At 39.8% G+C, this 17,760-nt stretch overlaps 1 long non-coding RNA gene across 6 annotated transcripts in view; it reads right to left on the reverse strand.

Annotated features, from left to right (window-relative positions):
* Positions 1-12,097: 12,097 nt before the first annotated feature.
* The window catches only part of LOC138855315 (uncharacterized), a 48,013-nt gene continuing 42,350 nt past the window's right edge, over positions 12,098-17,760 (reverse strand). For 5 of the 6 annotated variants that reach the window (XR_011394548.1, XR_011394547.1, XR_011394550.1 and 2 more), the window contains one exon: positions 12,098-17,675. This is a non-coding gene — a long non-coding RNA (uncharacterized lncRNA). The remainder of the gene's footprint in view (positions 17,676-17,760) is intronic. The other variant, XR_011394549.1, reaches the window with a different exon arrangement.

The following is a 17,760-nucleotide window of genomic DNA, read 5'->3' on the forward strand; positions in this document are numbered from 1 at the left end:
TAGTAGACATTATTTGTTCACCGCCCCTGTTTGCTCCGTCCCTTCTCTCTTCGCCTACATTCGCTCTTGTCTTCCCTTCAGTTATCACCTTTATATGTTCATGTAGCATCTCACTTTTCCCTACCCCCCTGGGAAGGTCCAGCTGTTCGGGTCTGTTCTTTCTCACTCCCTTGCTCGAAACTGCCCAACTGCCTACGGTGGCTTCCCGCTCTCTTTTTCTTGACCACTTCCACTCTCATTCTCATGCCATCGCAGTGCACACAGATGGCTCTAAGTCTTCTGACGGCGTCGGATTCGCAGCAGTGTTTCCGGACAGCGTCATGCGAGGGCATTTACTATCTTCGGCTAGCATTTTTACTGCTGAATTGTATGCCATTCTTGCAGCACTTATTCGTATTGCATCTATGCCTGTGTCATCATTTGTGGTTGTCTCAGACTCCCTTAGTGCTCTACAGCCTATACGGAAATTTGATACACCTCACCCCCTAGTTCTCCGTATCCAACTTTGGCTATGCCGTATCTCTACCAAGCATAAAGATATTGTTTTTTTGTTGGGTCCCTGGTCATGTTGATGTACAGGGCAATGAACAGGCAGACACTGCTGTGCGATCAGCAGTACATGACCTACCAATTTCATATAGAGGTGTTCAGTTTCCAGACTATTTTACTGTAATAGCTACCCACCTTCACACCCATTGGCAACAACGTTGGTTAACTCTGCTCGGTAACAAACTTCATTCTATTAAACCGAGCATAGGTTACTGGCCATCTTCTTGTCATCAGCGTCGAGGTTGGGAGACTACTTTCTCCCGCCTTCGCGTTGGCCACACTTACTCATGGGTATCTCATGGAGAGGCACCCTGTTCCTCTCTGTGAGCAGTGTCAAGTTCCAGTATCAATTAGCCACATTCTGTTAGACTGCCCTCTCTATCAACGAGCACGCAGAATTTACCTCCAACGTCGTCTCCGCTCTACTACTCTCTCTTTACCTTCCCTTCTTGCTGATGGACCCTCCTTTAATCCTGACTCTCTCATTGACTTCTTGACAATGACTGATTTACTCCACAAACTCTGATAATGATACCTTTTGCACTCCCCTCAGCCCTTTCTACCTCAATCTCTTGCTGCCCTCTACCCTTTCACCATGCACTGCCCCGCTGTTCTTCGTAACCTATTATTTGTCCATCTCCCTTTTGCCACCTGATACCCTCGCTTCCTTCCTGCCCTGCAGCACTGTATAGCCCTTGTGGTTTAGTGCTTCTTTTTTATTATAATAATGCTATTGGCATTTTAGTAGCCTCTTATGGCACGCATGACTTTCAGAGGAAAAATTCTTTTCTTATGCTTAGATGATGGCACAACAGTGTGGTACAGTTGTCTTAGGCATGGAACAATGATGTATAAAGCCAGGATTACCTATACATTTATCATTTACAAGTCATAGTAATGGTATAGACATGTACAATATAGTACAGTACAGTGGTTCCTTGGGATACAAAATTAATTCCAGAAGGCTGTTCGAGTGCCGATACTGAACAAATTTGTTCTCATAAGGAATAATGTAAATTAGACCCCCAAAAATACACTTACAAAAGCACTTGCATAAATACACTTGCATAATTGTTCGAGTTTTGAGCTGTTTGTATCCCGAAGTACCACTGTATGATGTTTGTATCCCGAAGTACCACTGTATGATGTTTGTATCCCGAAGTACCACTGTATAATGTTTGTATCCCGAAGTACCACTGTATGATGTTTGTATCCCGAAGTACCACTGTATGATGTTTGTATCCCGAAGTACCACTGTATGATGTTTGTATCCCGAAGTACCACTGTATGATGTTTGTATCCCGAAGTACCACTGTATGATGTTTGTATCCCGAAGTACCACTGTATAATGTTTGTATCCCAAAGTTCCACTGTATGATGTTTGTATCCCGAAGTACCACTGTATAATGTTTGTATCCCGAAGTACCACTGTATAATGTTTGTATCCCGAGTACCACTGTACCACTGTAGTACCTTATGTCGCAAAATTTAAAAAAAAAAATTATTTTTTCTTATGAAATGATAGAGAATCTTTTCCCGATTGTAATGACACCCAAAAAAAACGAAATTTGATGGAAAACTGACAGAATTATGCTCTCGCGAAGTTAGCGACCTCAGCGATGTTTACAAATCGGCGATTTCACCAACTTTGAGCTCTATTTTCAGCTAATTCCATTGTCCCAGTCCCCCAAACTCATAGCTATTTCTTTAGAACTCCATTTTTTCTATCGATTGAGTACAAGAAACTGCCCATTTACCGATTTAAACTACCTAATAATGTGGTCAGAAATTTGGAATTTGGCCAATTTCACGAAAAATAAAAAATATGACAATTTCAAAATAAGGTCCAGAATGAACAATGCAGACATTCCTGGCTCTAAAATAACATTTTCTTTGTTCATCAGTCACATCTCCAGTCCCCTCTGATATTACTCTTGCTTTCTATTTTGAATTTTTATTCAAACAAAAAATAGAAGACTTACTATTATGCAGACTACTGCAATACTTGTATAAATAACATCAACCCATTCGTGACTGCATATTAGAATGGCTAATTGGACATTTATTGGACAATGGCATCATTTGTTTACTTTTGAACATTGGCAAAAATCAAACATTTCCCCTACTTTGAGCTCCATTTCTAAGTTCTTTTTATAGTAAAATCAATCAAAATCACCTCTATTTCTCTAATATGTTTTCCATTCTATCAAATGAGACCAAGAAAATGAGAATACAACCATAAATACTATACGAAAATAGACCACAAAGTTGGCATTTTAATTAAAAAAAACGGTCGGAGTTTTTTTGTTCTCATTATGCACTGCGTGCTCCAGGATTTTTTTTATATGGTGCACACTGACCACACAGACCCATTCTCTCACATGTGGGCCTACCAGCTTTCTCCTGCTTGATTTGAAGCCGCTAGAATTTATGAGTATATATACGTCAAACACGGTACCTCGTAAGATGTACATATACGGCCACGACAGTCAAAGGGTTAATATCAATATTATATAATATTAATTATGAGGTGTGTATATAACAGTGGTGTTAATATGTCAGGGAGATTACAACACCCAAAACATTTATTATAAAACTACAATAATCATCATCACAAACTGCAGAGAGAATCCCATGACAAACTTCCATACATTCAAAGGACAAAGTAAAGCAATATGGAAAAATAGACACAAAGTATAATGTGATCCTTTATTGACTATGTTTAACACACACACAGTGGCTTTATCAAGGTGGGTTTGTGACACAGTGGCTTTATCAAGATGTGCTTGTGACCCTGTGGCTTTATCAAGATGTGTTTGTGACACTGACTTTATCAAGATGTGTTTGTGACACTGTGGCTTTATCAAGATGTGTTTGTGACACTGTGGCTTTATCAAGATGTGTTTGTGACACTGGCTTTATCAAGATGTGTTTGTGACACTGTGGCTTTATTAAGATGTGTTTGTGACTTGATAAAGTCCACTGTGTGGGTGAAACAGAGTTGATAAAGGATTGCATTACTCTGCATTTCTATTTCTCCATCATGTTGGTGTTTTATACTATTTATCTCAATCTTAGAGCAATATATAATTATCCCTACATGTAACATCACCTCTAAGATCACAATTTTTTTGTACCCGAGCCAATAAGCAATTGTGTGTGTCATCTTGTATTATTTGTGATGTTGAGACAAACACTAACAATACAAGATTTTTCACAAAGTTCCATGTAGTGGATGTGAAGAGATATTAGTTTTTATTTAACACATCGGCCGCTTCCCACCGAGGCCACGTCGCCTGAAAATAGAAGAAACACTTTCATCATCACTCATTCCATCACTGTCTTGCCTGAGACATGACAACACTAAAGTTCAAAAACATATATCTGGAAGAAACTGCAAGAAACTAAAGTAAATGCATTATTGAGCATAAATATGCATCTTAAACCAATGTTTGTCCAACACAAGAATTACCACAACCATGCAATGAAATTCTTAACTCAAAATTGATAATAAAAATGGAAAATTATTCTTAATAAAGTTAGTTCCGTCTGTGTTTTCTCAACTAAATCCCCTAAAAGAAAGGTTCCTTGATGCTGGTGGGGGCCCCGTCTAGGGGTGGTTTTGGGCCTCTATTTCCCCTAAATTTAAAAACCAAAATCTTCCCACCCCCCACAGGGCTGATGGTCCTAAAATTTTTAAGCGTTTTCCCTTGTTTATAATAGTACTACAGATGGCACCTATAACATTGCACTTTGGTGCCATCTTGTAAAAGGGAAAATAGTGCTTGGGGGTCATTCCTACACTGCATTAGGGGGGTGCCATCTGGTGGGAGACAGCCTTGTGACCCAGGTGGGTTTAGCACTTGGTTTTGCTAATGGAACTAAAAGTTAATAAAAAAAATGGCACTAGGCTGCCATCTATTGAAGAAAATTAAAATTTAAAAATTATTTAAATTTTTTTGGGAAAGGCACAAAAAATTACTAATGAAAATAACACTTGGATCCATCTAATTTGGAATTGTTTACTAAATCTAGTTCATTTTTTTGATTAATAGATGGCGCTGTAAGTTATTGAAAAGGGGAAGAAAAACTAGAGACAAACAAAATTTTTTTTTTAGTTCATTTTTTCTCAATAGATGGCAAAAAAAAAATAGAAAATGGGATGATAAACTAGGGAGACTAAAAAAATTTTTTTTTTTAGTTCATTTTTTGCTCAATAGATGGAAAAAAATTAGAAAATGGGATAAACTGGAAAAAACAAAAACAAATTTTTTTAGTTCACTTTTGCTCAATAGATGGAAAAAAAAAAATTAGAAAATGGGATGATAAACAAAAGGGAAGACTAAACTAAATTTTTTCAGTTCATTTTTGCCCCAACAGGGGGGCGCTGAAAATTAATAGGAATGTTTGACGCCATCTTTGTAAAAATTATAACTAAATTTTTAGTTCATTTTTTTTTATAATAGATGGCGCTGAAGTACTAATGAAAATGGCACTTGGATGCCATCTAGTGGGGAAAAAATTATGAACTAAAAATTTTTTTCCCCCTAATTAATGCCCCCTTTTTAAAATTTTTTTTTGCCATCTACCGGAAAAAAAAACAAAAAATATTTAGTTCATTTTCCCCCAAATTTATCTTCACTTTTTCCCATTAACTTAGTGCCTTTTTATTTTTCCAAAAAATGAACAAAAAGATTTAGTTCATAATTCCAACAATAGATGGCCCCAAGTGCCCTTCTCATTAAGTGCCATCTAGTGCAAAAAATGAACTAAAAATTTTACTCTCTCCCCCCTTTTTTCATAAATTTATATTATAATAAAAAGAAAGCGCTAAGCCATCTTTAAATTATATTATTATAATAAAAAGGCCTAAGCCAAAAGGGGTATACAGCTCTTTAAACATAAAACCATCTATTATAAAAAAAATGAACAAATTTAAACCCCTTAAACTGCCCAAACGTGATCCCCTTTTCCCAGCTTTTCCTGAAAAAAAGTAGATCTTTTTTACATTGAAAATGTGAAAAAAAACTTTTGATCTATTTTTTTTATTTAAAATGTAATCTGTTTTGGGGACACACATGTGAACATGAATCTGTTTGGACATTTTAAAGGGGTTTAATAAATTCCAGCAATAGGGGTCAGTGTCATTAAAAATTTTTTAAGTCCATCTATTATGCAAAAAAAAAATTTTATTCCCTACAGTGATGGCCCCTGGTGTTTTTTTCATTAATTTTATTTTTTCTGTTCCAAGGGTAAACCAAAACCCCACAGGGTCATGGTGTCCTGGGGAAAGGGGAAAGGCAATTATATTTTATAATAAAAAAGAAAAACCCTTTAAAAAAAGGGCTATACAGGGTGGTTATAATCATAACTAAGGCTAAATAAAAAGGGCCCAATGAGAGGCGGGCCCAAATTTCCCAATCCAAAAAGGGGTTACAATAAAGGGGAGGAAAAACTCATTAGAATTATACAGCGCATGTGGGGGGAAGGACTGAAGGTATTCGGTAAATTCGGGAACTGGGCACAGATAAAACCCCTAGATCAAACCCCTCACCAGCATAAAGGGAAACCCTTTCCCTTTGGGAGGATCTAGGAGGGGAAAAAGCCCAATCCTTGCATCAAGTCCCAACACTAGCATCAATTTTCCAGTAGGCAGGGAAAGTGGTGAGAAAGAGACATGAGCAAAGGGAATATCTAAAAAATATTTGTGTTCTGGGACTATGTCCTAACAAACACAGGTTTGGGGAACAATACTTTACTGGCAAGAAAGGTGATGACTGACAGTGAAAGGGAAAACAGCATCAGGTAACCTATGAAGTCAAGTAAACCACATAATTTTTGGGGGAAAGGTCTAAGGTTGTTTTTGATATAAGGCCCAAAGTGAAACTAATGTAACTTTTTATTGTAAACAATTCCTCTGCAGGAACTTTGTTGGGCATTAAAAAAACAAGGACACAGAGTATATATAGGTATAGTGTGAGGTGAAAAGCATAATACAATCATTGTAGGTAATAGCGATTATTTGTGGTAGTAATGGTACAACTACTCCACCCCCTAAAAGTTATGTATTTTTGTTTCCCTTCTCTTTATTACTCTCTGTGTTCATGTATTTTGTAAGGGAAATTTGCCCAAACTCCGGGAAAAACAAATATTGCCACAAAAAAATGTCACTTTATTTGCACTTTTTCCCATTTATCTAACATCTGTTAGTAATTCTACCATCAATATTACATCTAAAGTTGTGTCCTGTTTTATTTCAATGTAAAAAAATGTTTGGGAAGCCTCTTAATTTTTCCCCTAAAATTGAATGAAAAAAAGTTGGAAATTATAGGGTTTCATGGGGATTATCCCCCTGGGCTCAGTCCCCAGACCAGGCCCCCCTGGGCTCCCCTGGGCTCGGTCACGGGCCAGACACCAGGCCCCCTAGGCCCCCCTGGGCTCCTTTAGCCCTTGTGGCTTGGCGCTTTTTTTGTTCCCCGGGCCCCAGTCACAGACCAGACATCAGGCCCCCCCTAGGCTCCCCTGGGCTTGGTCACAGACCAGGCCCCCCCAAAACCCCCCCTGGGCGGTCACAGACCGGGCCCCCGGGAACCCCCGGGGCCAGTCACAGACCAGGCCCCCTTAAACCCCCCCCTGGGCTTGGTCACAGCCCAAAGGCCCCCTAAACTCCCCTGGGCTCGGTCACAGACCGGGCCCCTCCTAAACCCCCCTGGGCTCGGCCCAAGACCAGGCCTTCTAAAAAGCTCCCCTGGGCGGGTCCAGACCAGGCCTTCTAAACCCCCCTAGCTCAGTCACGGGAAAGGCCCCCTAGGCCCCCCCTGGGGCGGTCACAGCCCAAATTTAAGCTCCCCTGGGCTCAGTCCAGACCAGGCCTCTTGGCCCCCCCTGGGCTCAGTCACAGACCAGGCCTCCAAAGGCCCCCCTGGGCTCAGCCCAAGACCAGGCCTCCTGGCTCCCCCGGGTGGGTCACAGACCCAGGCCCCCTGGCTCCCCTGGGGGCCCCAATGCAGACCAGGCCTCCTAAATCCCCTGGGCTCAGTCACAGACCGGGCCCCCTAGGCTCCCCTGGGCTCGGCCCAAGACCATGCCTCCTAGGCTCCCCTGGGCTGGTCACAGACCATGCCTCCTAGGCTCCCCTAGGCTCGGTCACAGACCAGGCCCCCTAGGCCCCCCCTGGGCTCGGCCCAAACCAGGCCCCCTAGGCCCCCTGGGCTCGGCCCAAGCCAGGCCTTTTAAAATGGGAAAAAGGAAATATTCCAAAAGATTAAAAACTAGTAACAAAACAAAAAGGGAAAGCAATAAAAGGAAAGCCCTGTGTTTCTGCCCCTCTTTACTGTTCTCCCCAAAAAATTTTTTTGCTTTTTTAACAGGGTTTTGTCGGGAAGGATTAGGTGTCATGTTTTTTAAATATTATATGTATTTTTTATTTATTTTACTTTTGTATGTGATTTTTTTATTAAGCTGTACTGAGCACTTTTATACAGTGGAGCCCCAGTTTCGATCCCGCTCCCAATCCCACCAATTATGTAAAATGTATTTATGTAAGTGCGTTTTTTATGTGTATGTTTGAAGGGGCTGAAATGGACTAATCTACCCCAATATTTTCCCTTTGGGGAAAAAATTTGGAATCCCCCAAAAATTTTAAAAAAAACTCCGGGGTCCCTGTTTATAGTGTAAAAAACATGTTATGGGAAATTTGGACCCTTTGATTGAAAAAAATTTTCCCCTGTTAACAACTATCATTTTCAGTGAGGGTCAGGGGAAAATAACAGCTATGAAAAAAAGGGGCCTCCTGTAATAAAATTTTCCCAAAATAAGCATTAAACCTGGACCCAAAAAAATTTTTGTGTGTGTGTGTGTTTGTGAATAAAAATCGAGGTTTATTTGGGATTTATACTGAAAAGATGTCCACCCAGAGATGTCAGGCTTAAATTCAGTGGCGGGTCATACAGGGGGCTGTGGTTCGCACCCACTTTTTCACTCGGGATTATCGCTAACATTAAATGTCTTTTTTTTTCCCTTTTAAAACTTTCTTTATACTTGTACATTATAAATCCCAAAAATTTAAAAAAAATAGGGGGGCTTTTCAGAACCCCCCCCAGACCCCCCCTGTTTAAAATTTCCCTTTTCCCCTCCACTGCTCAGTAACCTACATGACACTACTGTGGGGACAGTGTATCAGTTATGTGTTTATTATTAAATTCTTTGATTCCCGAAGACCAGTCACTACCGGGGTTTTGATGAATGGTTTTTGAAAACCGACAAGTTGAAGAATTAAAAACATTTTGTTTTCTAATTGGGGTTTTGAAAGGGGATGAATGTCTGCAGTTCTAGAGTTTTTTTGGTAGAAATGTTGCCCCCGATTTTAAGGCCTTTTTCAACACTAAATTTTTGTGAAGGTTTAGTGGACCCCGGGAATTCATGAGATGTTTGTGTCTGGTGTTATGCCTGTGGGTCCTGTCACAACTATCAAGAAAAGGGGTTTTTGGTCAAAAGGGTTTAAAATTGGGAAATTTAAAGGGCCTGTAGATGCAGATTATAGTAGTAAATGTGGATGTTTGAACAGGGGTAAGTTTAGGTCTATGAAAAGTAGGGGGAGAGTTTTCCAGGGATGGGACGGCTGACTGACTATAGTGACAGCTTACTGGCTGGACTAAATGACTTAAAGGCCCTTTAAAAAGTTGGAAAAAACCCCACTGACTAAAATTGGTAAAAAATGAGATGCTTGATAAAGAGATGCTTTGCGTTTCCCCGACTAAACTTCGGTACAGCTTTTCAATACTGACTGGTTGGAGAGCTGGTCATGGGCTGAGTGATCTTTAAACAGGTAGGTTTTTTATATGAGGTTCCTGTATTATAAACCCCTTAACATTATGGTAGCCTCGACAACTACTACCCACAAACCCTTTTCTTTGGGGGTGGACCTACTTCAATAGAATCCCCCCTACCCGTGACTATGCCCCCGTCTGCTACACCCAATTTTCTATATAGGGAAGGGGTCCTTTCTTTCTGCTTAAATCTCCCGACTATGGTGCTCTTTTTCCCCCCTAGGGTTTAGGGGTGATTACCTCATCTTCTTACATAGTTTCTGTCTTCAAGTTATGTCCTAGAATTTGTATTTAAAAAAAGCCACTGGGATGGCGAAAACGTCTAAAAATGCCCCGATGTTGCACATGTGTTTTTAATTTCATCTTGTCGATTATTATATACCATTCTTAAAAAATTTTTACTCTAAAAACCACAATACAAAAAAAAGTCACGAAAAAAAGGGAAAATAAAACTAATAAAAAACTGCCAAAAATTTATATCATTATAAAAGCACTTTCAAATGCAGTGGAACCTCAAAAATGAAATTAATCCGTTCGTGGCCTTGTTCGTATCTGATTTTTTCGTATGCTGAGTCAGTTTTTTTCCCCTTTTTAAAATTTAAATGAAAAACCATTAATCCTTTCCCGTGGAAAATTCCCCGCTCTCAGAGGGGGGAAAAAAAACACTTAAAATAGAGCTAATATCAACTCGACAAAAAATTTTTCTATCACAATTGCTCTAATATGACAAAAAAACAAACATTATTATTATTATTATAATCAAAAAACGCTAAAACAAAAGGGGTATACAGTGCTGCAGGGTAGGGAAAAAGGGGCGAGGGTATTGGATGGCAGAAGGGGGGAGGGATGATCAGTTTGGAAAAAAAGCGGGGCGGGGGGGTAGTCGGGGGGAAAAGGGGGGCAAGAGATTGAAGGTAGAAAGGGCTGAAGGTATCAGAATTTGTTAAAGGGAATTTGGGTTTTTGTCAAAAATTAATTGAAGTCTGGATGAAGGTGGGTCCATCAGCGAGAAAGGAAAGGGAAAAAAGAGGCAGCAGGCTGAAGGAAAAACGGCGGAGTAAAATTTTCGTGCTCGTTGATAAAATGGGCAGTCCCAAAAGAATGTGGCTGACTGATAATGGAACCCAAATTTTCGAGAGGGCAGGCGCCTCTCCCTGAGATTCCATGATAAATGAGTATGGCCCCAAAGCAAAAGGGGGGAAGTGGGCTCCCCCCTCGACACTGGTGATAAGAAAAATGACCCCCTAACCATCTCGGTTTAATAGATTGAATTTGTTGCGGGGCATAGTAGACCAGGGGTAGTTGCCAGTGTGGTTGGGGAAGATATTGGAAAATAAACAATATAAATAACATGAAACCCGTATATACTCTAGAATAAAAAATGTCATTACATGTGACAAGTGGGCACTATAACTTCCCCAAATTTTTGTGGGATTCACTGCCATCTAGTGACAGCCTTTTGGGAAACCGTCTATTATTATAATTATCATTTATAGTACATTATTATTATGCCCTATTATTATTATATTGATTCAGGTTTAAATTTGGGAACTGGAACACAGTCCAATTCCATGAAATTAAAAAGCCCCTCACCAAAGTATGTACTACTTCTACTTTAAAAATCATAATAATAATAACAGTATTTAAAAACTTCAAAAGGCTGCCAGTAGTTCACCATCAAAAAACATTGGTAACCACTACTTTTTACATGTCTGGGGCCCAAATAGCCTATAAGTATTAGGTTAAGTCTGCCTGAAATCCTTTTTGGGATGATAGTGGCCCTTTTCTCCCAAACATGTTTATATGAAAAACACACACTGAACCTTTGCAGAAAATAAATATTTTTTTTATTTATTTAAAAGGCCTCCCCTTTGGGGGGAAGTAAAATTTTTAAATTTTGTTCATATCCCGAAAAAAATCGACCCAATGACAGTTCGTATCCCGAAAAGGTTTGCATGGTGGGGTGTTCATAAGCCGGGGTTTCCCTTGTACAGGAAAATGATTAATCCGTTCCCATGAAAAAACCTATTTTATTGGAATATTATACAATGATGGGGGTTTTAAAAATAATTTAAACACTTCTTAATACTAAAATATGTAAATACAAAAGAATTAGATGGGGAAAAAAATGAAATTTTAAACCCCACTTTGCTTTGCTGAAAAGTCGGGTGCCTACCAGGATGGGGCTGAGAGGGGGAAAGGGAAAAGTTATTGTTTTTGGAAAAGGGGAGTCCTCCTCCCTTTTTTACTCTTTTCCCTATTTCAACCTGGTTTTTAAGCTCACCCGGTCCCAAAGGGGAAAACCCTGCCTTCTCCCCAAATTTTGGAAATGTGACATGTCTGGTCATTCCAAAATTTTTATTATCATGGGGCGCTAAACCCTTTGGATTATACAGGGGCATGTGGGGATGGAAGGTATTCAGGCTCGATTCAGGGAACTGGGCATAGATCCAAATTCCCAGATCCGAACCCCTCACCAACATCAAAGGAACCCCCCTTAAGGGGGTGTATCTTTCCCGACAATGCTATTTGGGTTGTTTGGGGTTTTTTTGGGGTGGTATTTTCAAAGTTTTTTAAAGTCCATCCATTTGGAAGATTTTCTTGATTAATGAAGTAGGGACTTCCTTTATCTCCTCTTCTGATCCTGAAAGAGTCCCATCTTAGACTTGTGCTCCCCCCTTCTCAAGTTCCTGTAACTCCAACAGGTCAAAGATCCCCAGACAGCTTATAAATTTTGGACTTTGCTAAAAAATCATCTTATCTCACAATATTAACCAAATCAACCAAACATCTGCTAACTAGTTTTATTATGTGACCTCTAGGCTCTTAATTCTGCCAATCCATAAAATTCATCTTCTTTCTCAATATTAACCAAATCTGCCAAAACATCTTCTAATTAATTTTATGTGACCTGGCTTTTAATTCTGCCATTCTATAAAATATTACCACCTCCACCATTACTTGTAAGTTAGATTTTGTACTAAGTTTAAATAAGCTTTATTAAGTTCAAATAAGATTGTAAAACAGGTAACCACTATTCCTTGTTTAGTTTTTATATATTTACTATGTACTATTATCTTATCTAGTTTTAATTAGTTACTATGTATTAGGATAAGTTTGCCCAAAATGCCTGGGCATGATAGTGGCTATCTTTGTACTTAGCAAATCAAAATTGTTGGTGTTCAGTGTGCATTATTGTGGTGGTGAGGTACCATCGCACGGTTGGTGTTCAGTGTGCATCATTGTGGTGGTGAGGTACCATCAGACGGCTGGTGTTCAGTGTGCATCACTATGGTGGTGAGGTACCATCGCACGGTTGGTGTTCAGTGTGCATCACTGTGGTGGTGAGGTACCATCAGAAGGTTGGTGTTCAGTGTGCATCATTGTGGTGGTGAGGTACCATCGGACGGCTGGTGTTCAGTGTGCATCACTGTGGTGATGAGGTACCATCGGACGGTTGGTGTTCAGTGTGCATCATTGTGGTGGTGAGGTACCATCGGAAGGTTGGTGTTCAGTGTGCATCATTGTGGTGGTGAGGTACCATCAGAAGGTTGGTGTTCAGTGTGCATCACTGTGGTGGTGAGGTACCATCAGAAGGTTGGTGTTCAGTGTGCATCATTGTGGTGGTGAGGTACCATCAGAAGGTTGGTGTTCAGTGTGCATCACTGTGGTGGTGAGGTACCATCAGAAGGTTGGTGTTCAGTGTGTATCATTGTGGTGGTGAGGTACCATCGGACGGTTGGTGTTCAGTGTGCATCACTGTGGTGGTGAGGTACCATCGGAAGGTTGGTGTTCAGTGTGCATCACTGTGGTGGTGAGGTACCATCGGAAGGTTGGTGTTCAGTGTGCATCATTGTGGTGGTGAGGTACCATCAGAAGGTTGGTGTTCAATGTGCATCACTGTGGTGGTGAGGTACCATCAGAAGGTTGGTGTTCAATGTGCATCACTGTGGTGGTGAGGTACCATCGGAAGGTTGGTGTTCAGTGTGCATCACTGTGGTGGTGAGGTACCATCAGAAGGTTGGTGTTCAATGTGCATCACTGTGGTGGTGAGGTACCATCGGAAGGTTGGTGTTCAGTGTGCATCATTGTGGTGGTGAGGTACCATCAGAAGGTTGGTGTTCAGTGTGCATCATTGTGGTGGTGAGGTACCATCGGAAGGTTGGTGTTCAGTGTGCATCATTGTGGTGGTGAGGTACCATCAGAAAGTTGGTGTTCAGTGTGCATCATTGTGGTGGTGAGGTACCATCGGAAGGTTGGTGTTCAGTGTGCATCATTGTGGTGGTGAGGTACCATCAGAAAGTTGGTGTTCAGTGTACATTATTGTGGTGGTGAGGTACCATCTGAGGGATACCTCTTCAAAAAGCAGTCTGTGGGTTTATATTCATATAAAAGAAAGCAATTTGAGTGTGGCAAATCCAATGAGCCTATTCTGAATTAAATTCTATACTAGTGAGGGAGACCTCTAGGCTTAAATTGAATGTAACATGGGTTAGAATTTACAGGCAAGATTATTAGAGCTCAAACAAGAGGTGAAGTACAGGAGGTTCATGTAGTTTCCAAATTTAAGGTAAGATTTTTAGAGCTTGATCAAGATGTCAGCTACAGAGTTAACACTGAAATAGATTAAAAAATGAGATAATATGGACTCAAACTTGTAGTTTGGCTTCTGTGTAAATACAACTGATTAACTGAATTCTTTTCTTGATTACCATTTGAAAAAACTTTGTAGGCACAGAATACTCAAGTTATATGTAAAAATCACTTAAGTTTGCATAGTTGATTTCCTTCCCTCCAACACAAGTTGGGTTTGTCTTGTTCCTTTCACAGTGTCATCAAAGTATTTTGGATCTTTTTTCTCACATCATCTCTATTCTGGACATTCAACTTGGCACCCAAGAGGAATATCAATGATGCTAGAGGTATCAAGCAGAATGTAATAATCAGCTCCAAGGGAACTGAAGATGGAAACTTTAAATATGCACATGTGATGCATAATGCTTGTATGTTTTGTCTGGATGAATTTGGTAGGGTATGTAAAAGAAAATTCAGAATGAATATAGGAAAGAGTAAGGTGAGGAGGACAACAAAAAGATTGGATATCAGATTGGAGGAAGAGAGTATGGAGTAGATGAATGTATTCAGGTATTTAGGAGTGGAAGTGTCAGCAGATGGGTTTATAGGGTGAATCATAGAATTGATGAAGGGAAAAGGGTGAGTGGTGCACTTAGGAGTCTGTGGAGACAAAAAACTTTGTCCGAAGAAGCAAATAGGGAAATGTACGAGAGTATAGTTATACCAACACTCTTATATGGGTGTAAAGCATGGGTGATGAATGTTGCAATGAGAAGACTGGAGGCAGTGGAGATGTCATGTCTGAGGGCAATGTGTGGTGTGAATATAATGCAGAGTATTCGTAGTTTTGAAATTAGGAGGAAGTGCAGGATTACCAAAACTATTATCCAGAGGGCTGAGGAGGGGCTGTTGAGGTCGTTCAGACAGAGAGAGAATGGAACAAAACAGAATGACTTCGAGTGTGTATAAATCTGTAGAGGGAAGGCGGGGTGGGGGTCAGCCTAAGAAAGGTTGGAGGGAGGGGAGTAAAGGTGGTTTTGTGTGCTAGGGGCTTGGACTTCCAGCAAGTATGCGTGAGCGTATTTGATAGGAGTGAATGGAGACAAATGGTTTTTAATACTTGACATGCTGTTGGAGTGTGAGCAAAGTAACATTTATGAAGGGATTCAGGGAAACTGGCAGGCTGGACTTGAGTCCAGGAGATGGGAAGTACAGTGCCTGCACTCTGAAGGAGAGGTGTTGTTCCAGTTTTATAACTGTAGTATAAAGCACCCCTCTGGCAAGACAGTGATGGAGTGAATGATGAAAGTTTCTTTTTTTTTCGGGCCGCCCTACCTTGGTGGGAATCGGCTGATGTGTTAATAAAAATAAATAAAAATAATTCACCATGCATACAATTAGACAGAACACAAGGAAATGTTAACAAGTGTAAAGACTAAAAAGAAAACAAGGGAAGTGTCCCTATTTAATAACCCTTTGACTGTTTCGGTCGTATATATACGTCTTGCGCGCCACTGTTTCTGATGTATTATACACGTAAATTCTAGCGGCTTCAAATCAAGCGGCAGAAAGCTGGTAGGCCCACATGTGAGAGAATGGGTCTGTGTGGTCAGTGTGCACCACATAAAAAAATCCTGCAGCACGCAGTGTATAATGAGAAAAAAAAAACTCTGGCCGTTTTTTTTTATTAAAATGCCGACTTTGAGGTGTATTTTCGTACAGTCTTTATTGCTGTATTCTCATTTTCATGGTCTCAGGTGATAAAATGGAAAACATATTACAGAAATAGAGATAATTTTGCTTACTTTCATGATGAAAACGACCTTGAAATTGAGCTCAAAGTAGCGGAAATGTTCGATTTTTACCATTGTTCAGGAGTAAGCAAATCACACCATACGTCCAATACACTTCAACTGGGGAGTCTAATATTCTTTCACTAGTGCACTGATATTATTTATACCATTTTTACAATAATGCAGTAGTCTGCATAACAGTAAATTTTGTATTTTTTTGTATGAATAAAAAATCAAAATAGAAAGCAATAGTAATATAAGAGGGGCCTAGAGACATGACTAATGAACAGAGGATATGTTATTTTAGTGCCAAGAATGTCTACATTGTTTATTCTGGACCCTATTTTGAAATTGGCATTTTTTTTAATTTGCATGAAATTGGCCAAACTGCCAATTTCTGATCACTGTATTGGGTAGTTCAAATCGGTAAATGGGTGGTTTCTTGTACTCAACTGATAGAAAAAAAATGGAGTTCTAAAGAAACAGCTATGAGTATGGTCAACTGGAACAATGGAATTGGCCAAACACAGGGCTCAAAGTAGGTGAAATCACCGATGAGTATATGTCGCCGAGACTGCTAACTTCGCGGGAGCGTAATTCCGTGAATTTTTTAACAAATTTCGTACTTTTGGTATCATTACCATTGGGAAAAGATTCTCTATCAATTCGTAAGATAAAATAATTTTTTTTCAAAAATTTTTGAGACATAGAATAACAGTTTCAGAAAGGGGCTTGCGACAGTCAAAGGGTTAAATGTTGAAGTATGTGTAGGTGGGGTGGAGTGGCCTGGCTGGCTACCATACCTATCACACCTAACTTCTTACAATAAACGTTACTCACTTCTCACTCTACATTAAGACTACAAACATTTTGAGGTAAGTAATGAGTGTATTGTGTGTGTATTTTCCTTTTTATTGTTTTTTAATGCCTTGTTCTACTGCTAACTTAATATATGTTAGTGTAAACTTATCTGACATTTATAATTGGAAAGAAATGGCGTTCTGCTTTCCTGCAATGTCCACTTTCCGGCAGTAGCCTGGAACCTAACCTGCCGTATAAGTGGGGCCCTACTGTACAGGTTTCCGTTTTACACTCGCTTGGCAGGATGGTTGTACCTCCCTGGGTGGCTGCTGTCTACCAACCTACTACCTAAAATAATGTAATTTATATGCAATAAAACGTTGCTAGGCACAAAAGAAAGCCACTAATGTAATTCAGGCAAGTAGAATTTCTTATAATTTCTCATATTAACAATAGAGTGAAGATTGACTATTTGTATTCTACCACTCTTCACCTGCGTAGACTTAAGTAGTCTATAAGTATTAGGTAAAGTCTGCCTGAAATGCCTCGGCATGATAGTGGTTTTCTTTGCTCCATTCATACTATATATAAACACATATTGTAATCTTAATAAAGAAATAAATATTTTATTTTATTTTTATGGTGTGAAGAAGCATTTCCATGCATAACTATTATTATATTCATGGGAAGTGCTAAACCCACACGGTTCATTCAATGGAATATAGCAGAGGTGAACAAGATTTCAGAACAGAAGAGGTGGAGGTGTTAAGGGGAGGACATGAACAGAATAGGAAGGGGAATAAGGGGAAATGCAGTTAAAAAATTCTGCAATAAAGGTGGAAGTCTCAGAGAGTAACACAGGCAGAGCAACCATGTCAGTTATCAGCTAAATGTCAAAGCAAATTTTGATGAAATGGACAAAAATTACCCTGTTTGTTATTACCTTCTCCATGTTCTCATAGTCTAGCTTAAAGATCCAGAGTTTTAATCTGGCGGGAAGTTCAGATATGGATGACAGTATCATAAGAAACTGTTCTGCTGACCCCAGAGGAAGGTATGGGTTGCAAATGGTGGCTTCTTGAATCTTGTGCATCTCTTCATGTGTTGGTAACATGGTAGTCAATAATTTCTGTAAGATAAGAAAACAAGTTATTCAGCACAAAACACTGTCATTTTTAGGTTCTGGGTATACCTGAAGAGGGTTTTGGGGGTCA

This window comes from Cherax quadricarinatus, chromosome 89 (assembly GCF_038502225.1).
Source record: "Cherax quadricarinatus isolate ZL_2023a chromosome 89, ASM3850222v1, whole genome shotgun sequence".
NCBI classification, from domain to species: Eukaryota; Metazoa; Arthropoda; class Malacostraca; order Decapoda; family Parastacidae; genus Cherax; species Cherax quadricarinatus.